The sequence below is a fragment of the Bos grunniens genome, chromosome 27 (genome assembly GCF_055505025.1).
Source record: "Bos grunniens cultivar Pamir isolate PY7600 chromosome 27, Bosgru_T2T1.0, whole genome shotgun sequence".
NCBI lineage: Eukaryota > Metazoa > Chordata > Mammalia > Artiodactyla > Bovidae > Bos > Bos grunniens.
This window is the reverse complement of record NC_141191.1, coordinates 35,473,963-35,498,358: the sequence shown is the minus strand read 5'-3', so window position 1 is coordinate 35,498,358 and position 24,396 is coordinate 35,473,963. Positions and strand designations below refer to the sequence as shown.

The following is a 24,396-nucleotide window of genomic DNA, read 5'->3' as shown; positions in this document are numbered from 1 at the left end:
ATATGCAACCTGGCCACTCTCAGCTTGACCGGAGCTCTGAGCACTTCCAAATTTGACCCATATTGATTCCCAAGTTGACCCGGCTCTCCTGTGTCTGCATGCCTCTCAGAGGACTATCTGTGGCTGCTGTGAAGTCCCAGTGCCTGGATTTCACCCTGCAGCCTGGCTACAGAGTCCCCCTTCCCAGTGATAATTCGAGACTCTCTCCCAGCAATCTCTTTTCAGTAGCCCGGCCATTACAAAAGCTGACTGTCTCGTTGCTTGGTTTTATAACTGGGCTAAATGTCAGCCCAGGGAAAAAAAATTGGCTCTGAAGGCTACCCTTAATCATGAGAAATGAGGCCCTGAATTCCTCTGCATTGGCTGGGGCTTCAGACCAAAGTGTTTGAACTGACCAGTCATCCTGGCATCCAGTGGAGATGGCTTCCCCACCCCCCCTATTCAATCCTGTAAACCTGCAAGGTCTTTTATTTCAAGCCCTCTCAACTCTGCTCTCAATGAGGACGGAAAGTGTTGCATGTGGAAATTGCCTAGGCGACTGGGGGAAACATGCCAAAAGAGAAACTTTCCAGTTCTTAGCTTTCAAAGTGTGCACTGTGCCATAAGTCATGAGGTAATACGGATGCTCTGAATGGGGGCGCCACCGCCAATGAAAGCAGTGGCTTGACAGTCAGCAAATACAGTTCTAGTCACTAAGCAGAAGCAAAAGAATTGCCAAGAAAGAGCAAAAGAACAGGCACCTTAGGCATCGAAGCAGCATAAGATGGAGGGAAGTCTGCCCTTAACTTCACTTTGTTAGGAGGAGAAAATGGTCTTGAAAGTGCTCCCGGAGCAGCAGTCTTCATGTGAACAGATGCCCCCCACCCCCCACCACCATGGAAATCGATAAAACTCAGATATTTTTTTTTACAGATTTGTACTGAAAACTATTGCCAGCCAAGGAACCTCAAATCTCAGAAGTCTCCGACCGGGCAGTAAGCTTATAAACAATCATTTAGCAAGATCTGAGGTCAAAATGACAGATGAAGATGGCTGTCTTTTCTGTATGTACGTCAAGAGATGAGGTCAGACAGGACCCAGTGCGTGGAGATGTGATTGTCTGGTGAAGTTTTTAGCAGTTTTTAACCTGTAGAGGCCAGCCTCAGGAACAAGCAAACTGGATCTTCTAGACTGGTTGTTCCTCCTAAGTACCTAATGTCCTTGCCTTGACCCCCTCTTCCCCTCTCTGCCCCCAAGATCACAGTTCCTGGAGGGTAATGATTTAACGGATTTGTTAGTCTTTTCCTTCAATCACTCTACCTTTTCTCCATATTTTCATTTCATTCATTTATTTTAATTTGTTGGTTGTGCTGGGTCTTCCTTGCTGCTCATGGGCTTTCTCCACGGGTGGAGAGCAGGGGTTCTTTGTAGCTGCGGTGCGCGGGCTTCTCATTGCGGTGCCTTCTCTCATTGTAGAGCACCGGCTCTGGATTGTGGGCTCAGTAGTTGAGGCTGTCAGGGATTAGTCATCCCACAGCACGTGGAATCTTCCTGGACCAGAGATGGGACCCACGTCCTGCCCTGGCAGGCGAACTCCCAACCTCTGGACCGCCAGGGAATTTCCCCATGTTTGCATTTTATGAAGGTCTTTTGGAGATAACAATACTTCTAGGAGAACTCCCTGGTGGTCTACCGGTTAGGACTTCGAGCTTCCAGAGCTTCCAGTGCAGGGGGCACAGATTCGATCCCTGGTCCAGGAACTAAGATTCTATCTGCCGTGCAATGCAGCCACCTCCCGCCAAAACGAAAGCAAAAAAAATAATACAACTAAAAGAGCTGTCTGAATTGTGGGAATTTTAGGCAGTAACCTGGTGGGCTTAGGGTGAGTGGGGTGAAGAGAGAGGGGAAGCATTTTAAGAGTTGGTGAAAGTGAAAGTCACTCAGTTGTGTCCAGCTCTTTGCGACCCCATGGACTAACCAGTGCATGGAATTCTCCAGGCCAGAATACTGAAGTGGGTAGCCTATCCATTCTCCAGGGGATCTTCGCAACCCAGGGGTCAAACCCAGGTCTCCCACATTGCGGGTAGATTCTTTACCAGAGGAGCCACCAGGGAAGCCCAAGAACACTGGAGCGGGTAGCCGATCCCTTCTCCAGCAGATCTTTCCGACCTAGGGATTGAACCGGAGTCTCCTGCATTGCAGGCAGATTCTTTACCAATTGAGCTATCAGGGAAGCCCGTAAGAGTTGGTACATTTCTCAAATCACCACTTCTCAGACAGTCATCGCCTGCCCAGGACCATTCTGGGTGGAGGCTGGCTATCGCTTCCTTTGACCGAGCCTCTCTCATCTCTGAGTCCACATCCCAGCAGGTGTGGTCAGGAGTAGCTGTGAAAGTCTTGCTCTCTTGCATAGCACAGAGCTTGAAACTAGCCTATGTTGATGGCCAAGAGCAATTAGTACAGAAAAACAGGCCCCATGTATAATTCCTTGCCTGTGTGTGGCTCTTTCGCAGGCCAAACCCCTCAGCTTCTCCGAGCACCCCTGTGTTTGGCTTCTCTTTCTGGCCCTGCCCTGCTAGGATTCAGCAAAATCACAGCCCCATGACTGCCCAGCCACCCTTGGGTGCTTCCTCCTACTCCTTGCTGGACTGTGGGGTCATTCCTGCACTAGGGCAGGTCACAGGCTTGTTATTAATAATCAGATGGAAAGCAAAGACAGGATACACATTTTCCTAGAAAAACACCAGCATGGTATGATGTCAGTACCGTTTTCAACTTTCCGTGGTGATTATGGCTGCTACCCTTTCCTGCTTCTTGAGGATGACGGTTCGACCTGCTTTTCAGGACAATTAAAATGAACTGTTTTAGGCAGAGCCAGTGTTGAGGGGGATGTGGACCTTCCGGCCACCAGGCACTGATTTTTTCATTGACTTCTCAATGGGGTATTCATGCAAAACTGTAATTGGGAACACATAGAATTTCCCGGCTTTAGTTTTATTTGTGAAAGTGAAAGTTGCTCAGTTGTGTCCGACTCTTTGTGACCCGACGGACTATACAGTCCATGGAATTCTCCAGGCCAGAATACTAGAGTGGGTAGCCTTTCTTTTCTGCAGGGGATCTTCCCAACCCAGGGATCGAACCCAGGTCTCCCGGATTACAGGCAGATTCTTTACCAGCTGAGCCACAAGAGAAGCCCAGGTAGTTTTATTTGTAGGCAGGTTATATTTGCATGATACTTCTTTAAAAAAGTTGGGTTTTTTTTTTGGCTGCTCCAGGTCTTTGTCTAAGCACAAGGTAGTATATAGTATGTGAGTTCTTTTCATTGTGGCACGCAGGATCTTTAGTTGTGGCACGCAAATGCTTAGTTGAGTCATGTGGGATCTAATTTCCTGACCAGGGATCAAACCTAGGCCCCCTGCACTGGGGGCCTGGAGTCTTAGCCACTGGACCACTGAGGAAATTCCTGCATGATGCTTCATTGTTGGCAAGCAGTTTCACCTTGGTGATCTCATTTGGGCCAAACCAGAATCATCATTTGAGCTACATAAGGTGAGGATCACTCTTTCCCTTGGATGAGTGAGATAGCTGAAGCTCAGAGAGCTCCCACAGACAGTAGTGAAAAAGTAGGACAAATCCTAGGTTTCCAGATTCCTAGATCCTATTTCTATTGTACCAGCATCCTTTCCTCTGGAAATTATTCTGCCCCCAATTTGTTTGGTTTGACTGTAGTAGAACCCACCATGTCCCTATCTAAAGAGATGCCCCTAAAGCCTGACCCTATGATTGGCTCAGGGATGAGCACATGACCTAGGCTGGCCAGTCACAGTCTTCTCTGGGTCTTGTGTTAAAGCAATTGGAAAAGAAGTTCTCTCTTGCTCTGGATCCCTGCTGAGACAGCAAGAGAATGAATAGGCATAAAGGAAGGCAAGCAGAGGGAACCAGAGCTGAGAGGTGGAGAGAGCCCTGGAATTATTTAAACTATTCATCCAGCTGTGCCTGAAACTCTTCAGTGAGCCAATAAATTCCTTTTTTGCTTAAGCCAATTGGAGTTGCGTTTATGACACTTGCAAATGAAAGGAGTTATTGACTAATAAAACTGCCATTTCTGTCTTTCCCAGAATTAGGAAATTACCTCTTTAAAATTGTTTATTTGTAGTATGCTTTATTCCTTCCCACACACAAAAAGAATTCCGAAGCAGCTTATAAAAATAAATAGGAAAAAATAGGCAATAAGCCAGAAAAAAAAATCAAAGGGAAAGTTTAAGACATAAAATATATGTCATATGTCATATACATATGTACAGCACAATCTTTATGTTAAGTTGACAAAATTATTTTTTAAATTATAATACCAAGTATTGTTGAGGGTGCTGGGAAATGGACACTGGTGATGGAAAAATTAGAAATTAATGTGAACTTTCTGGAGAGAAATTTGACAGCACTTATTCACATCCAAATAACAATAACCAGTGCTTGTTCATAACCAATAATTGGAATGCACAGAAAGGAAATAATTAAGTAAGAAAGGATGCATGCAAATATTTAGCTATAAGAATGATTGTTACAATCACCCCAAATTGGAAAACAGCTTGAATATCCAATGACAAATTATGGATCAAAAATAATATGTCCACTTATTGGAATATCATGTATTTATTAAAATAACAATGTAGACTTTTATTTACTGACCTGGAATAATATTCATATATTGTAGTAGATCCCTGGTTTGGGAAGATCCTCTGAAGAAAGGATAGCTTTGGACTAGCACATCTAAATTCCCCCTAAGCCATAGCAGGGTTCAAATAAATTGTTCAGTCTTAACCCTATGTTTTAAAAATCAGAAACAAAAGACTATTTATTGGCTGTGGTCATTAAAAAGGGAGAAATATAGAAGTGGCAAAAATTGCCCTTCTAGTCTCACAGTTCGAGTATTCTTGCTTAAGTCAAATTCAGCTTTCCAGAGATGCCTGGTTAATTATCCCCTCTTTGACCATGTGTTATCTAAACACTCTACATTTTTCAGACATTTGACTAGTATTGAGAGATTATTTATTGCCAATGAGTTGGGTCTTGGGCATCATCTATTCCAAACCAAAGGTTACCAAAATGTGTATAGGCTCAAAACAACAACAACAACAACAACAAAAAAACAAACCCACCGAATGACAAGAAGAACATTTTAGAATTTGTATTTATAGCTAAGCCCTTTTAATTTTCTATTTCTGATATGTTTTATCATATATCAGTAACTGGATAGGGCATAACAAGTAAGTATACCAAGATTGTGAAAATGTTTTTGATGATGGAAGTATGCTCTGGTTAACTGTTACTGCAGCAAATACAATGGCAACTTAGTGGTTTTAATTTTGTTCACAAACTTCTGGATCAGAAATCTGTGAATAAATTGCTCATCTGAGCAGTTCATCCACCCCCCGTCCTGCCTCAGCCCAGACAGCACCTCAACTTGATCTAGAAGATCCACTTCCAAGATGGCTTGCCCACTTGGTTGGCAAGTTGGGAGCTCAACAGAGCTATTGTCTGTAGGGGGAGGGGCAGGTCCCCATTCTCTGCCATGTGGCTTCCCCACTGGGGTTCTTGGGCTTCCTCAGGAAATGGAGGCTGGATTCTAAGAGGGAATATTCCAAGAGACAGGAAGTAAAAGTCAGTCTTCTAAGTCCTGGAGCAAGAATATACTGTCCTGTCACTGCTGTCATATTTTATTAGTCAAAGGAGTCCAAGAGTCTACCCAAGATTCAAGGGGAGGAGACACAGACTTTATCTCTCAGTGAGCGGTCTGGCAAAACATTTGTGGCCATCTTTAATCCATTACATGGCATGGAATCACTAAAGTCTGAAAATCACTAATTTACATAAATAGAATATGTAGCAGAGGCTCCACCCCCAGACTGGGGCTCAGCTCTCTTACGTAAGAAATTCTTGGCCATCAGAAGCTGATCTGTTCCTTATTGTACACCTCCCGAAAACTGTTTCATCAGATTTTTCTCTTAATGGCTTATTTATTCCAGAGGCATAGACTGAAGAATATATGCATGATAATGTAGGGGAAAACAGAACTAACTCATATGGGTACTACTGCTTTATCTTGCTTAGGGAAAAAAAAAAAAGATTGACTTAACAATAGAAATAAAACATTCATCTGCTCAGGTGTTGGTGACCTGTAAAAAAATTTTCTTTTACAACAGTATACTTTAAACCAGGGAACTTTGGTGGTGGCCCATGGTTAACATTCAGTGCTTCTAGAGTAGGGAGGCAGGTTAGAGCCTTGGTTGGGGAACTAAGACCTCACATGCCACACAGTGTGGCCAAAAAAGTTTTTTTTAAATACTGAGTATGAACCTAATATAGTCAGGATGACGTTATGACTTGAAAGGCTATAATTATGACAGTGTTCTACCAGAAATTCCCCAGTGCACAGGCTAACACCTGCTTTTCCTTTCTCATTAATCAAGTAAAACAATCGCCAACAGAACTTTAAGATTTCTCCCATATAACAAAATATACTCTTGAGGAAGATAAAGTGGCTTACTAAACAGAATAAACCCATTTTGTAAGAAAATGTGTATGAGAGAGTCAAGAGTAAAATTTTTCATTATTTATGGTCCTAAATTCTGGCACTAAGAAGAGTGGATCCTGAGAAGAAGCTGTTGTTTTCCTGAGCAGGCTGATGGGTGAGTGTGCACATTAGAAAAAGTAAGGTAATAAAAAGGTGGTTTTTTTTTTTTTTTATGAGAAAAGGAAGAGATGTTGGAAGGCAGCAGAAGCAGAGAGGGTGACTTGTTTAAAGGTGTGGGTGGAGGATAGTTTTCCTAGGTGGGTTGCAGGGAATGTCTTCCAGGTTGCCCTAAAACCTTCAGTAAAATCTGTGTTATTTGGCAGTTCTTTTTCGAAATTTACTTTTATTGAGGTAGCATTGATTTACAGTATTATATAAGCTTCATGTGTACAGCATGATATTTTGATTCCGGTATACTGGATGTGAGAGTTGGACTGTGAAGAAGGCTGAGCGCTGAAGAATTGATGCTTTTGATCTGTGGTGTTGGAGAAGACTCTTGAGAGTCCCTTGGACTGCAAGGAGATACAACCAGTCCATTCTGAAGGAGATCAGCCCTGCGATTTCTTTGGAAGGAATGATGCTAAAGCTGAAACTCCAGTACTTTGGCCACCTCATGTGAAGAGTTGACTCATTGGAAAAGACTCTGATGCTGGAAGGGATTGGGGGCAGGAGGAGAAGGGGAAGACAGAGGATGAGATGGCTGGATGGCATCACTGACTCGATGGATATGAGTCTAAGTGAACTCCGGGAGTTGATGACGGACAGGGAGGCCTGGCGTGCTGAGATTCATGGGGTCGCAAACAGTCAGACACGACTGAGCGACTGATCTGATCTGATCGATTTGATACACTATAGTGTGCTCACCACCATAATTAAGTTTCTATCACCATACATTTGATCTCCTTCATCCATTTCACCTTCTCGCTCACCCTTTCCCCTCTATTCTGTCCCCTGTATTTATGTGTTGTTTTCCTCTGGTTTGGTTTGTTAATTAGATTTTTTCCTACTACATATATGAATGTGTTGATATAGTATTTGTCTTTGTCTGACTCATTTCACTTTGCATAATACCCTCAATATTGTCACAAATGGAACATTTCATCTTTTTACTGACTGAGTAATATTCCTGTGGGGGGGTGTGGGGGGTGTATGGGGATGTGTGTGTGTGTGTGTGTGTGTGTGTGTGGTGTGTGGGTGAATGGGGGTGACAGGGGGTGTGTGATGTGTGGCTGTAGGTGTGTGTGGGGTATGTTGGGGTGTGTGTGTGTGTGGTGTGGGGGTATATGGAGGTAACGCGGGGTGTGTGTGTGGGGGTGTGGGGGTGTATGTGAGTGTGTGGTGTGGGGGTGTATGTGGGGGGTGTGGTGTGTGTGTGTGTTAGGGGGGTGTGTGTGTGGGGTGTGTGGTGTGTGTGAGTGTGTGTGTGTGTGAGTGTGAGTGTAGGAGTGTGTGTGGGGGTGTGTGTGTGGTGTGGGGGTGTATGGGGATGTGTGGTGTGTGTGGTGTGTGTGTGAGTGTGTGTGTATGTGTGGGAGGGGCTGTGTGTGTGGGAATGTGTGTGTGGGGTGTGTGTGTGTGTATGTGTGTGTGTGAGTGTGTGTGTGTGTGGGGTATGAGTGGTATGTGTGAGTGTGTGTGAGTGTGTGTGTGGGGGGTGTATGTGTGGGTGTGTGTGGGTGTGTTTAGGGGTGTGTGTGGTGTATGTGGGTGTGTGTGAGTGTGTGTGTGTGTTTGGCGGGGGTTTGTGTGGTGTGTGTGTGTGAGTGTGTGTGGATGTGTGTGTGGGGGGTGTGTGTGTGTGTGCCTCACGTCTTCTTTATCCATTCATTCACTGTTGGGCTCTTAGGTTGTTTCCATGTCTGAGCTATTGTAAATAATCCTGCAATAAACATAAAGTACACCGATCTTTTCAAATTAGTGTTTTAATATTATTTGGATAAATACCCAGAAGTGGGATAGTTGGCTCATATGGTTGTTCTATTCTTAATTTTTTGAGGATCACCATACTGTATTCCATAGTGAGTGTACCAATTTACATTCCCACCAACAGTGTATGAGGGCTCCTTTTTTCCACAGCCTTGTCAACTCCTGTTTTTTCTATTTTTGCCTTTTTGATAATAACCAGTCTAACAGGTGTAAAGTGATAGCTCCTGTGATTTTGATTTGCATTTGCCCCATAGTTAATTATGTTGAACATTTTTTCATGTATCAGTTGGCCATCTGCATATCTTCTTTGGAAGACTGTCTATTCACCTTCCTTGCCCATTTTAGTACAGAGACTAAAACAGTGATTGAAAGGCTCCTGGAAAAAAAGTCCAGGATCAGATGGCTCTACAGGTGGATTTTACCAAAATTCTTTTACTTTCTTCTTTTACTCCAAGAATATCTAATATCTATCCATCTAAACTTTTCTTAAAAAAAAAGAGGAGGGAATGCTTCTTAACTCACATTAGGAGGCCAACCTCACCCTAATGCCAAAACCAGATGAAGACAACACAAAAAAGAAAATTACAGGCCAGTATCTCTGATGAACATAGCTATAGAAATTAGCAAACTGAATACAACAATACATTAAAAGGATCATACATCATGGTTAAGTAGGATTTATTCCGGGGATATAAGGATGGTTCAACATCTACAAATCAATAAACATGATATATACACATGAACAAAAGTAAGGATAAAAAGCATAAAATCATCTCAATATATGCACAAAAAGCATTTCACAAGATTCAACACTCATTTATCATAAAAACTCTCAATAAAATAGATATAGAATAAATGTACTTCAAGATAATAAAGGTCATATGTGACAAACCCATAGCTAATATCATACTCAATGGTGAAAAGTCAAGAGCTATCCCTCTAAGATCAGGAACAAGGATGCCCACTCCTGCCACTCTTATTCAACACAGTATCAGAAGTCCTTAACTGAACAATTAGGCAAGAAGAAAGGAACAAGAGCCATCCAAATGGAGAGGAAGAAGTAAAAATGTCACTATTTGCAGATGATATGATTTTATATGTCGAGAATCCCAAAGACTCCATCAAAAATCCTATTAGAAATAATAAATGTAGAAAAGTTTCTGGTTAAGGAATCTATATACCAAAAAATCTGTTGTGTTTCTATATGCTAACAATGAGCTAGCAGGAAGAGGAATTAAGGAAACAGTTCCATTTACAGTTGCAACAAAAAGATCGAAGCACCTAGGAATAAACTTAACCAAGAAGGTGAAAGACTTGTGCAGTGAAAACGACATAATACTGTTGAAAGAAATTGAGGAAGACACAAAAATGGAAAGACATTCTGTGTTCATGGATTGGAAGAATGAACATTGTTAAAATGTCTATATTACCTATAGAAATTCTTATGGGTGTTGGATTGTTTTCTTTGAGGGAAAATTTGGGGCAACATTGACATGAACTGAAGGCAGATCCAACCCAAGAACAAGGCTAACCTAAGGAATTTCAAGTCACTTGTGAGTAACATCAGAGTAGGAAAAATCCAAGATACACATGCACCAAATTATGACATTTAATATCTCTGCATGGTGGATTACAAATGATACGTATTTCATTCCCTCTTCATTTTTGTATTTAAAGTTTTTTCTATGAGCTGTACTGTGTAAAGGAAGTTATTTTGAAACACACATGTGCTTTGCAATCATACAGGCTTAAGTTAGAACCCACCTCCACTACTTGAATTTGTGATTCTAGACAAGTTACTTGAACTTTTAAAGCCCTCATTTAAAGTCTCCTCATTTGTACAAAAAGGACAGTAATCATACCTCAGAGGTAATTGTGAGGATTGAATAAAATAATCTGTGTAAAGTTCTTCAAACAGTACCTTTGGACTGAGAAGCATACCATAAATCTTTACAAGTTATTATTGTTGGTAAGTAAAGTTTGCGGATGGGTCTCAGAGCCTGAAAATGATCAGTCTTTTCTACTCTCTGCCAAGAAGTTAAGTGGCCTTGTGTCTTCATCCTCTAAAAAAACTGGCGGAGGAAATTCAACAGAGTTTTATCCCTACCATCATAAGTCATGCAACATAACATCATTACGAAGAAAAGCCTCTTTTAGCACCTACTGTGTTCAAGTAATATAAGTTCTCAGACATTAGACGGGGTCCCTGTGGCCTCCAACTTGTAGCCAGGTCAGTTCTGGCCACTAACGCTTAAGTGTCTCAATGCCTAATTAAAAACACGTCCAGGGTTGGCTATACTTAGGATGAACCCACATGGTCTTAATTCCCAATGAAGAATACACATTGCATTTCAGGACTTCCACACTAGCCAAGGCGTTCTGATGTGGGGTTTGAGCTCCCTGGTGCTGTCATGTGACAGGCTTTTTGATGTGGTGGCTGTTCCAGTAAGTTAACCTCTGGCATCTCAGAACTGGCACAGCCCGCCTGGCTACAGACGAATTCTGAGCGCAGATGCGGGCTGAATCTGCATGCCTGCGGGTGGACGGACCGCAAATGACCACGGGGCTAATTAGCGGGGGGCTGTTTCAGGGCAGGTCCCACTCCTCAGGGTTTCCGAGTCACTGCTGTGCAGCTTGGCTCTCTGAGACGGTGCGCCTCAAAATATTTTTGGTTTCTGACCTCCTCGGTGGGAGGAAAAAAGAAACCCCTCTGGACCCTGCATGTCCCTGCTTGAGGTGACAGAGACAAGCTTACTGGGCTTCAAGAAACTTGTCATTGTTCTGGATGAGATCTGCCCTGCGATGCCTGCTGTTTATTTAATACAATAAGCAAATAAATAAGTCGTGCTTGAAACAAAAGCACAGGCCTTGCTAGACATTCTGTGCACACACCATCTGGGTCTCCTTACCTTCCAGGCATGTAGGAGACGGGACCGCCCAGCCTTCTGGGGCTGGTGGGGTCACACTACCAGTTTAGACCAATGGGGGGTGAGCTGGAGTGACCCCCGTCACTCCTCAGCATTGAAGAGCAGGTGAGACATTCAGCCTCTCTCTTCCCTGGAGACCAAAGGAGTAATGTGTTCTAGATGTTACAGTTACAGAGGGTTCAGCCTCCATCAGCCTGGATGCTTGAGTGACTGTGGAATGGAATTTTCCCTGCACACGTACCCAACATCCTTGACTTGGCAATGGACATGAGGCACACACAAGAAATAAATCTTTTTTGTGTTCAGCAATGGGATCTTGAGGTTCATTTGTTATCACAGAGCAACCTAATTTATTCTAACTAATACAATTCTCCCATAAACATTAGTGGCCTTTTTCTGGTAGCTCAGATGGGAAAGAATCTGCCTGCAATGCAGGAGACCCGGGTTTGATCCCTGGTTTGGGAAAAAATTCCCTGGAGAAGGGGATGGCAACCCAGTCCAGTATTCTTGCCTGGAGAATCCCATGGACAGGGGAGAGGACAGGGGAGACTGGCAGGTTACAGTAAATGGGGCTGCAAAAGAGTCGAACATGACTGAGGGACTAACACATCCACTTTCATAAGCATGTGTGACACAGAAAGTGGTCTGCCAGTCACCTGTAGGCCTGTCACTGGGAGTTGGCCCAGGCAGTCTGTAGTGAAAGACTAGAGGAACATTTGCAGGGAGGAGCAGCAATTCAGATGGTCAAGTTCAAGGTGACTGCAGTCTACTCTGGGAGGCTAGGAGGAAGGCAGAGCTTCAGAGGACACTCTGGCTCTGGAGCTGCTCATCCAGACCCCAGACTACAGACCAAGGTCAACCAGACTCCAAAGACCAAAGACATTCCAGTAGACTGCTTCTCTGACCTCCCTGGTTCAGAAGCTGTGTCAGTCAGCAGTATGTCTTTAGAAAGTGAAAGAAGATTCGTAGGTCGCTTTATTTTTTAAAAAATATTTTTATTTACTTGGCTGCATCGGGTCTTAGTTGCACATGCAGGATCTTCAATAACAGCGCACAGACTCTCTAGTTGCCATGCCAGGCTTAGTTGCTATTCGGCCTGCGGGATCTTAGTTCCCCAGCCAGGGATCAAACATGTCTCCTGCCCTGCAAGGCGTATTCTTAACCCCCAGACCACCAGGGAAGTCCCCCTTGGTCACTTTAAATGCACAAGATGTTCAACCATAATAAGAGTTTATTTACTGGACCGTATTGATTTTCTTTGCATAGACCTCCAAGGGCTGACCATCCACAAGGGAGTTAAGACATACTCACACAGCCTGCATCTGAGTCTCTAAGAAATACTCCCTGTGAATGATTAGCAACCCAGTGAAAGGGTTGCTGCTCTGTTCATTTTTAAACCTGAAAATATCCAGCGACCCTCTCAAAATCCAGGAACATTCCAGTCTCCTGATGGAGAGGCACCTGGAAGAGAATGAGGAGAAGCTGTCCTCTTGTCGTTGCCGACAACATGGTTTGTAGCATCTGAGAGTCAATGTTACCATCCGTCTTCTGTCTGGACTGCCTGGAATGAGGTGGTCCTCAGCCCACAGCAGCAGAAGGCTGCATGTAACCATATTCATCATGGTGCCAAACTGCCTCCTTATTCAAGAAGAAAAGATAATGGCTCATCCTCTCGTGATTCCCTGGACTGGAATTGCTGTATAAAATTGTCTTTGCAGAAATAGACTTCTCCGAATTCATCGGGAATGCAGAGCTAGATGTCTGGCCGCTTTGAGACGAAAGGATTCACTGGGAGCAAATCGGTTTTTGCTCCTTTGCTACTTAGCAGAGCTTTAATGCTAGAGCCTCTCAGAGTTTTTAATTTTTACAAGGTAGCTATTTTCAGAATCAAAAAGGTGCAGTTTCCTTTACCGAAAACCTCGTGATGCAAGAGAAATGGGATTTTCTTATAAATCCCTCAGCTCCCTCTGCTCCCTCTGTCTAAATCCACGCTGCTGGAAGAGCAAAGACTACAGCTTCATTGCCAGGAATACGGGAAAGACAGTAATCACACCGGATGTTAATGTGATGAGTCCACTTAAACAGAGATAAATTTCAAATGCATATATATTTTCATTTTGAATGTAGTATACTTACAAAGAAATGCTTATGCTTTTAGAGTAGAAGGCAGATTTCTTTTTTAGAAAGTATTCATTTACCTGGCCCCGTCGGGTCCTAGTTGTGGCTCGTGGGATCTTAGCTGTGATGCTCCCAGTAGTTTCAGGGCATGGGCTCAGTTGCCCCGAGGCATGTGGGATCTTCCTGGACCAGGGATCGAACTCGCATCCCCTGCATTGCGAGGCAGTTTCTTAACCACTGGACCACCAAGGAAATCCCTAGAAGGCAGATTTCTGACCCACTCCTGAAACATTAATTAAAGGATTTGGAGAAAGCAAAGAGTATCAGTTGAAAACCAGTGGCAAGAACCTACTTAGCGGTTCCTTATCTTTTGATCCACGTTAACAGCATGAAACATGTACTTTAATTATAATATCCAAATCTCACCTTGATATTCCATGAAATGAAAGAGTCCCACACAAATGTACCATGTGTGTGTGTGTGCTAAGTCACTTCAGTCGTGTCTGACTCTTTATGACCCTATGGACTGTAGCCTGCCTGGTTTCTCCATCCTTGGGATTCTCCAGGCATGAATACTGGAGTGAGTTGCCATGCCCTTCTCCAGGGTATCTTCCCGATTCAGGGATCAAAACTGTTTCTCTCACCATCCCCTGCGTTGGCAGGTGGGTTCTTTACCACTAGTGCCATCTACTTTTTTTTTTCAGGTGCTCTAAAAGCACTTTATTCCCAAAGGTTGCTGATATGAGGATTCTTGGGAACCAGAAATGGCAGGAAGATCCACGTGCTCGGATCCCCAAGGCCTGGGCCAAACTGAAGCCAGATCTATCCACTAATGATGCCACAGGCCACAAGGAAGAAGGTCAAGGATGTGTGTTGGCTTGTGGAGCTGTAAGTTGCACCTCGAGGGTGGAAAGCATTCCTCTGACTTCAGGTTGGTCCTATGGCTGAGGTGTAGCACAATGGCCACACCAAGTGGATATTGAGAGCAAAAGCTAGGAGGCATGTGCCCTCTTCACCAGCAACAGTTAGAATTTTCATCACCTAAATTGAGCCTCTCAGTAAATGAATATCGCCTCCAGAAGATTGAAGCTGCAAGAGATAAACAATGGAAGGAAGGGAAGTGGGCATGCAAGGGATATCTTTCTGAAATGCCAGGTGAAGATGATGTTGACTCAGAATTGTTGCTTCATGCTGGTCCAAGGCCATTGTCAAACTAAGTTCTGTAAAGGAACACAGAAAGACTAAAGAAACAGACTCCTAACTCGCTCACATAATGAGCAGCTCGTCCTTGCTGCCTCCAGTACCAGCCCTGATTGAAGGGCGCTGTGAACTCTGTTCCCACCTCGCCAGCCTGGGGAGCTGAGATTGATGTGCAGCCTGGGAAACATGAACCCTGGGCTTCGGGAGCAGCTTGAGGTCAAGTCAGAATTTGTTTCTGTCCTGCCTTTCAAAGCTTTGTTTTCCTATGAACCATCCATACTAACCACTCTGCATTGCTGGGCCCCGGAGAACCGGGGGTGGGCAACTTCCAGGAGATTCATTCAGGATGGACATTCATTAGCTCTGAAGACAGCTGGGGCTTTTCCTAAAAGGGCTGAGGACAGCTGGAAATTCCCAGATTAATCATTGACCAGACCAGGCTACTGCCACCCCACCAAATCCCACCCCACCCTGAGGGTTGCTCTAACCAAAATAAATCATAAATGTGTACAGCTCAACAGTGATTCTATTCAGAGTCACTGCCACCCACTTCTAAAGCCCAGGCCAACGTAAAGTAACCCAAGACTTCACTTCTCTTCAAGGGGCTGCTCCACGTCCTCAGAGGCAATTAAATCATGGAACCTGTGTAAATAAGACTTTTCTGGAATGCTATTTTGAGACATGCTGAAAGCCTTTCCAGTGAACTGAGTCTTCATTCTGACCATCACAGATAAATGAAGGACGGGTTCTTTAACATACTAATGATAACAACAACTAATTGATACTTTTCCTTTGCAAAGCATTTAGTTCCTGCCAGATAACTTCACATGAACCATCGCTTTTACTTTCAGAATCATATAGCAAGGCAGGATGTGCGTTATTATTGACATTAAGCAAATAAACTGAGACTTCTTGGCAGTTAACAGGCTTACTTGGGTAACAGAACTGATGGCCGTTGGACATAAGGTTAAGACAGACTCCAAGTCCAGGACTTTTTCCAATCCATCCCATTGTGTCTACAAAAAATCTTACCCTCTCTTAAAAGCTTTGAATTTTATAAATTGTTTAAGTGCTTATTGTTTTATTTGACGGGAATGAAGTACAGCTAGCACTGTTGAGTCATGACTAAGCTGAGTCATTGTAAATCAAGTGCTTGATATGAACGTCCTCGTATATGAGGTGGTCGTTATTATCCCCATTGTGATACACGAAGGAACACAGAGAGGTTTCTGCAACTTTCCCAAACCACATAGCTAGTAAGTAGCAGGGATTTGAAAACTGCGCGTCTAGAGCCTCCCACCTGCATCCTTCTGCTTAGATAGGCAGGTGTATAACTTCTTGTGCTGTTTTTTGAAGAACCATAGGTCCAGTTGCTGGAGACAGAGCCATCCACATTGCCAAGATGTTTGGCATCGTTTGGGTCCATGGGGATTATTTCGTCTGTGAGGCCAATCTAGAACCAATAGAAATAACCGATCAACAATAGAAATAAACCAAACACTCTGCTATGAGATGGGGTTCCTTCTTTCTTTCTTTTCAGGCTGTACTACGTGGCACGTGGGATGGTGGTTTCCCGGTCAGGGATTGAACCTGTGACCCCTGCAGTGGAAGTGCAGAGTCTTAACCACTGGACCACCAGGGAAGTCCCTCAGGGCTTTCTTCACAATGGTACCACTATTGCTCCTATTCCCAATACTAAAAACCACGAAGTTCCTTCTCCCTTGTGTCCCTTATCCAGTCAATTATCAGCAATTCCTGTTTCATGGTTGTGTGTGTATCTAGAACTTGCTTCTCCCTCTTCCCTCCTTCTCTTCACATACACTGTCCAGTCAAGTAACTGGACAGCGGCCCCTCCAGCTTCAGACACTTCCCACAATATAGTCTATCTTGTCCCCACGCATCCTAAAAGCGTAGGATCTTCATCCCATCTCATCCCATGCTGTGTTCCTACACATGGCGCCCCACTGTCTATCACAAGCCCTCTGGTTTGCATCTTCATGGTCTAGAGCCTCCATTTTCCGGCCATTTTTTAAATTATCTATTTATTTTTGCCTTTTGACTTCCCCGCATGGCATGTGGGATTCTAGTTTCCTGATCAGGGATTGAACTCACAGCCGCTGCATTGGAAGCTTGGAGTTTTAACCACTGGACCCCCAGGGGAGTCCTAGACAGCCATTTTCCTATCAATTCTCTTCTCCTCTTGCCAAGTGGGGCTCCTCACAGTCCCCAGCCCGCATGCACACACCCATCTTCCCATCTTGTGACTTCAGTGTTCTTCTCCTCATCTTGTTATCGCTCTTCTCTCCTGTTTATAGCCCAGTCTAGACATCCCACCTGTCTCTGGCGTCTCCTTGGGCTATTCCTCCTTCTTGGATTCCTATTGTCCCCACAGAAGGTGCCACGAAGTTCAGTGTTTAATTTTGTTTTCTCGTTGTCTCACTGTTTACCTCCTCCACTAGACTGGGAGTTTCTCAGGTCAAGGACTCTGCCTTACTTTTTTTCATGATCCTTACTGGACATAATATAGTCCTGGACTCAGAGACAGTGCTCGTTTGGTGGACGGATCTCGCTTGGTGGAGGGACCTGGTGGCAAATGAGCATGAGTTGATTTAGTGGCTCTGATGAGCAATCCAGTGGCCTTGCTTGACATGGGTTAATTCTCCAACACTAGATGCCAGCATCAAATTCATGAGAAGGTCAGGAAATTACAAGCTGGTCAATTCGTTTTCTGCAGGAGAGTTGTTTTTTGCCCAATTCGAGCAGTTGAGGAACCCATTTTTTCTGATTCCTTTCCCAGTGGGCTCTTCCCTAAAGAGATACAATGACTGGGTGGGGGGTGGGGGGCGGGTCAAGTGAGTTGTCCAAGTGAAAGACCACAGCAAGTAGACTCTGATTTATAATCTCCAAAGTAATACATTAGAGAATGGAAAGTAGCTCAAGGCCAATGTTTTAGAATAAATCATGAGACAGTTTTTACCAGCAGAGAAGTCACTGGACTCTGTGCAGCCTTGTTCAGCATCAGCATGTTTAATGGCCATTCATCCAAGTTCAAGTTGCCTCAGGCAGATTTCAGAGGGACCAGTACTTTGGAAATCTAATAGCAGAAAGAATCGAGTTAGTATATATGGCCACATTTGGAAACTATGTCATATTTTCCAAACTGTGCTCTTAAGCTCCATCTTAAGAGTTGAGTTCTTCTGAGTTGGAAAGAGTACCAAAGGTTATCTGGTTGGAAGAGGGATGACATGTCTGGAATACTACTAACACACTTTTCATTTCTGTGTTTCATGGGTTGATCTATCCCTTCACTTTCCCATTTTCTCAGAGACATAAGCCTACCTTCAGACTTCAACAGCATGAATGCAAAAAAAAAAAAAAGCTAATATGCTGGTTATCCCGACCCCAAATGGGTATTTTGTAGGCATAACAGAAGTAAAAACTAGGTTTTATTGAGAGAGAAATACGATTTTCTAAATTTATTTAGCTCCCATTTAGCATAACTTGCTAAAGAGCCAAGCTTGTAGCTAGGACTCAGATCCTGGAACTGCTTCCATGCAGATGAGAACTGGTTTTGCAGTGACAACTAGGGCTTCCCATGTGGCACTAGTGTTAAAGAACCTGCTTGCCAAAGCAGGAGACCCAAAGACCCAGGTTCCATTCCTGGGTTGGGAAGATCCCCTCGAGGAGGAAATGGCAGACCACTCCAGTATTCTTCCCTGGAAAGTTCCATGGACAGAAGAACCTGGCAGGCTACACTCCATGGGACTGCAAAGACAACTAGACTAGGAGGTTTGAATTGTAGAGGCAGGAAGCATGCTCATTTCTGGTCCCAAGGGATCAAGAGAAGAAAGAAGACAGAGGCTGGAGAGACATTCATCTTGATTTTCTGTCTCTGGGCTAGTCTGAACTTAGATGTTCAGTCGCTAAGTTGTGCCCAACTCTTTGTGACCCCGTGGACTGCAGCATGCTTCCTTGGCCTTCACTATCTCTTGGAGTCTGCCCAAACACATGTCCATGGAGTTGGTGAGGCCATCCAACCATCTCATCAACACAAAGCCTCTTCCTCATTTCAGACTGCATGAAACACAGGCTCCCCACACCCATGTGGGAGTGGCCACATCAGAGTAAACTCAGCAGTACTCTGTGGTCAGACAGTGGAAGGGCTAGCATTTAGCTTTCCCGAGCTACCCTCACTTCCCTCACTTCCTGTGTGGTGTGGAAAGAACTTGGAATCTCCTGGGTGACCCTGGAGTGGGGAGGCACAGAGGCTGGGTGGAACCTGGCTAGAGCACATACCAGAGAGGAATGACCATGGTGGGGGCAAGATGGCGCTGTGGGCTAGGGGTTGCAGAATGAACGGCCTGGGCCCTGACCTCACGATTAGAGCCAGGGGCTCAGCACCAAGGGAGACCCAGGGGCCCACACTCCAGGGGCGGCCCAGGGGCTCAAGGCACCAACGGAGACCCCCAGGCCAAACCAGGGATAAAGAAGGCAGGGCTCCAGTTCAGTCAAGACAGAAAACGAACCACCCAACCCAGCACCAAACACTGGCCTGAAGCCAAGGAATGGGGCAAGCGGAACTTCAGTGGTCAACAGTCCAGGGAGCGTCCCAGACTAGCCACCCTGTAGCAGACACAATGAGGATCCAGCAAACCCTGTGTGGACTCCAGCCTGCTCCCCTCCACCCCCGGGGAACACAGCGAGTCCCGCTCACACACTCAGGCAGAGACTGAATTATCTGCAGAAAACTGCTCCCAACTGTGGAACTGGGCTAAGATTACAGGGCTGGCGTAAACCCGGTATCCCACCTCACAGTGGGACAGGGGCTCATTGAAAAGCTCCCAGCATTTCGTCAAATCTTCCATACTCGACTCAGAGGACAGTGGGCACTTTGGTGACTTTGCTCCCCGACATGAGCTTCTCCGTCACGTGTAGGAAAAGGCTCACGGGAACCTTGGGACCAGGTGAAGTGTTTATTACGGTCTCCATTATACATGGTGCAGAATCCAAGGTCTGGGGATAAAATGTCTCATCCACAGTCAAGAGGCATAGGGTACAAACCTACAAGAGGGAAACTTCCCTGGTGGTCCAGTGGCTAAGACCCTGCGCTTCCAATGCAGGGGGCCTGGGTTCGATTCCTAGTCAGGGAACTTATTCCCACATGCTGCAACTAAAGATCCCACAGGCTGCAATGAAGACTGAGATCCTGCGTGCTACAACCAAGATGCGGTGCAGCCAAATAAATAAATAAATATTGAAACACACACACACACAGGAGTTAGGCCTTTTGACCCCAGTTCCCTGCTCCTCTCGAAGGGCTGTGAGCCCCTCCTAGGAACGAGATGGGGGCACCCATGCACTTGGGCCGGGGGAGCCCTGCTGAAAGATACATATGCTCAGAAACAGGCTTCGGTTTCCCGTTCTGGTCCTGGTCATACCTTCAGCCTTCATTCAGGGGAATCTTCTGGCTGGAGAAGTCCCTTTGGCATATTTGCACCTGGCGGGCGCTTGGGGCTGGTCAAAGTCTACCCTCCGCCCATGATGCCAAGTGTTCCGGTCGGCACCCAGCTAACAGGATAGTGACAGAACAAAGCGTTTCCGTATCTCTCATTTCTCCCAAGTATCTCCTAAAATTGAAACCTCTGCATTGGCTGCAGTTTTCCTCCATCTGCAAAAACACATTAGGAAGAGAAAGAGGTTGGCAGCTGACTTCAGGCTTTTCCCCCCGGAGAGTTACTTACCTGACTTTAACCAGATGCTGTGTATCAGCCCGTCTCTCCCCTCCGCGCTTAGTGGGCAAAAGACAGAAGAAATACAAGGAATGCTTGCTACGCTCTGCACTCTCTCCCCCTCTCTTTCTCTTTCTCTCTTTCCCTTTTCTTTTTTTTTTCCCCAGGACCGGATATACAAGTTCCAGAAGAGGAATATACATCCCCAGAGTCTGAAATCAAATCTGGAATTCATATCCTCTGTAAATGTACTTTATTAAAAGCAGGAATCAAGAAAGGTTTTGGAATTATTATATTGGAGAGCTTGATTGTGTAGAGAGGACTTGGAATTAGGGATAATTTTAGACATGTTTTGCAGGCAGCCTGCTCTTTGGATGAATGGAAACACTGGGTACTTTGGCATCAATCTTATCCCAGAGGTCTTAAAACCAGCCTTTAGACTCTGTTACCAACATGAGAAGGAAAACAGGAGGCTGCAGTAAGGCACGTTCGTCTATGATTACGCAATCGCGTGAACTGACAGTGTTGTAGGGACACAGAGTAGGTAATATTTTCAGACATCAGGCTGTCAGTTGGGAGGTAATGTTTGTAAAATCCGCTTGCTGACACTTCATGGTGTTAGTCCAGCCCCAGACCACGGACATGGGTGGAAGGCATGAGTGTTTGTGTGTGTGTGTCTCTGTGTGTGGGCATGTATATGAAGAAGCTGAAAGGATTAGTTGAGGCCCAGAATCGGAGCTGGTGGAGACTGTGAGGTGCGAAAGTGGGGCAACTCCCGGGAAATCCATCTCCGCCCCCACCCTCTGCCTCCCACCCCCGCCCCTAGACATGCTGGTGGCCTGTATTCCTGGCTCTTCCCTGGATGGGGAACCAGGAACTTGTCCATTGTTCCCAGAAGGCCCAGACCATTTTCTATGTTAACTGTCTCTGAATTATTTTTCTCCCTCGATTTGGAATCACAACCTTCTGAATATCACTGCAAGCTCACGGTATTTCTCTGATGAAAACCGCCATTTCACAGGGGTCAGCCAACTCCACGGCGGGAGCACAGTGACTATGGGATTCGCATTCCGGTAATAAAAGATGAGCCAAGCCCTCCAACCCGTCAGAGAAAGGTGGGAGCCCCTGGAGACCCAGGAGGAGACTTTAGATTCTCAGAGGCCCCAGAAGTACAGAGAGGGAGTCAGTGTTTCTGAGCTCTTTTGAAGGAGAGCTATTGCTCTGTTAGGTGGAAGGCTTCTCACATGGCTCAGATGGTAAAGAATCTGCCTGCAATGCAGGAGACCTGGGTTCAACCCCTGGGTCGGGAAGATCTCCTGGAGAAGGGAATGGATACCCACTCCAGTATTCTTGCCTGGAGAATTCCATGGACAGAGGAACCTGGCAGGCTACAGTCCATAGGGGTCCCAAAGAGTTGGACATGACTCAGCGATTAACACTTTCACTTTCAGAGGAAAAAATTGGAATGCTGAATGGATGCTTGGGGCGACGGGGGGCGGGTGCAGGGGGTGCTGCTAGCTGGCTGTCTGCTACTATCTCACTCCATGACCCACACTGCCTGCTCTTTATTCACATCCGGGATGTCCCCTGTTCCTTTATGTAGAAAGTCCCCTCTCTTGGAACAGGCAGGAAAGTACAGCGAACATTTGGATGGCTAAGGTCCTTAACTTTTCACTTTGGCTGCCCTTTCCAAGACTTTTGAATTATTGTCTTAATTACAGAAGCCCTAAAGAGGAATTTGAAATCACCCCTGCAGCTCTCAGGAGAAATAGCAGTAGACTCCTCTTCCTTGGCTCTTGGACTGATTGGGGTTTCACCCGCCTCTTTCTCTCTCCTTCCACGGTGTCCTGGCCTCCGGAGTCAGACAGCGTGGGCCTGGAGCCCCTGCTCTCAGCATCTCTGCAGGAAGGGTGGCCGCTTAGATTTCACGCTTCCTGCCGGCCTCTGACACCCGCTCCAGGGAGGTGGTTTGTAATGTTTGTCCCGTAAACTCTTAGGTAACTGTTCTGTTCCACCCGGGGAGGTCATGTGGCTCAGAGAGAAAAGCTGTGTTTTTCTTGTGGATATCTAAGGACACTGAGCTGCGGCCAGGCAGCCACGCCGCCAGAACCCCCAGTCTGAACAGAGAGCCCTGTTCGGGGAGCCAAGGGGAAATGACGCTCCCGGACAAGGGTCAAGTGCAAATCACCACGCTGCAGAAGCCCTGGCCCTGGGACATGCATCTTCTTCCAAGACTTCCCCGCAGTAACGCCCCCTTTTTGAAGGGCGCAACGGATGAAGTGATATCTGGTTCTGAAATTCTCAAGCCCCTCGGCCAGAGGGTCCTGGGGCTTTTGCTCTCCTGGTGTTCACTTATGGCTGCGTTTCCCATCACTACTTCAGCCCTGGTTCTGAGTCTCCGCTCCCTTGAGTTCAGGGCCCCCGGTTGGTCTCTAAAAGCCAAAGGTGTGTGTGTGCTCAGTCGCTTCAGGCGTGTCTGACTCTTTGCGACCCCATAGGCTGTAGCCCGCCAGGCTCCCCTGCCCATGGGCTTCTCCAGGCAAGAATGCTGGAGTGGGTTGCCATTTCCTTTTCCAAGGGATCTTCCCTATTGACCTGGCATCTCTTATGTCTCCTGCATTGGCAGGCAGGTTCTTTACCGGTGGCATTACATGGGAAGCCCTTGCTTTACCCCACATGCACTGAGACAGCGGGTTCTGAGCATCTGGGAAGAAGGGACTGCAGCCCAGGACTCCCTGGACCCAGGCTGGGCTCTACCCAGAGGCTGCTGGAAGCCTCACCACAGGCAAAAACAGGGCCAACCACTCTTCACTAGGATGTTTTATCTTCTTCCTTTTTTAAAAAATTTGAGGTATAATTGATACACCGTAAAATGCACATATATATTTATCGAAATATGCCCTCATTTACCCTCCACTCAGGTCAAACTCATAGACCTCCCCTAAGACCCCAGGAACTCCTTTGATGTTCATCCTGCTATTAAACGCTTGGAGTCATCACAGCAAAGCTTCTTGCCCCACAGCTAAATAAAGCAGCTGTGGCAGATTCCAATGTCTCCTTCTGAAAACTCGAAGTTCAGAGAGGTCAAGCGATCAGTTCCTGGCCACACTGCCAGTGAGAGATATGTGGTGGCTGGAACCCAGCTCTGGGCCTTTTCTCCTATTTCTGGACTTCCAGAAGAGCGCAGAGCTGTCTTCTGAGACAGCTGAGAAGACTGAGCACAGGGCTTCCATGGTGGTCCAGTGGTTAAGAGTCCGCCTTGCAATGTAGGGGACACCGGTTCGATCCCTGGTTCAGGAAGATCCCACGTGCCACCGGGCAACTAAGCACTGCAACGAAGACCCAGCTGAGCCCCCAAAATAAATAAATAAATCTTTAAAAAAAAAAAAAAAAGACTGAGCACAGACTAGGATGCAGATCACACAGAGACCAGAGGAGCAGAGGCCTGACGTCCTCGTGTCCAAGTGACACAGTGTCCAGGCTTCAGGATCCAGGCTGTCTCTCAGCTGGGGGCCACCCCTGACCGGCAAACGTGTGATATGTGTTCTCTCTAGACGCCCATTCCTTCTCTACCTTGAATGTAGATAACCCGTCCTCAGACTTTAGGATGCCCAAGAATCCTGGGTAGAGTGAGCTGTACATGCTGATTCTCAGGCCTGGGGCAGGACCCAAGAGTCTGCATTTTCAAGAGGCTTGTTCTCCTCCTCCCGCCACGCCACCTGTCCTCCCCGACACCCATCCAGGGGGTCTTTGACCAACGCTGTGTAAGGGGACCACTCTCAGTCTCCTCCACCCTGGAAGTGGCGTTAGTCACAGTTTCCAAGATTCCACCCCGTCATACCCGCCCTCGCCCTTCCTGGAGGACTTCTCCTTTCCTTAACTTCTTCCTTCTTTTATCTTTGCTTTCTGCCTCTTCCCTGGATTGCGGGGTTGCTCTTGATCA

The 24,396-nt window shown here is 45.8% G+C and overlaps 1 non-coding gene across 1 annotated transcript; it reads right to left on the bottom strand.

Annotated features, from left to right (window-relative positions):
* Positions 1–16,293: 16,293 nt before the first annotated feature.
* On the bottom strand, positions 16,294–16,366 carry TRNAG-UCC (transfer RNA glycine (anticodon UCC)). Its single transcript has one exon. It is a non-coding gene; the product is annotated as a tRNA-Gly (tRNA).
* Between the last annotated feature and the right edge of the window lie 8,030 nt (positions 16,367–24,396).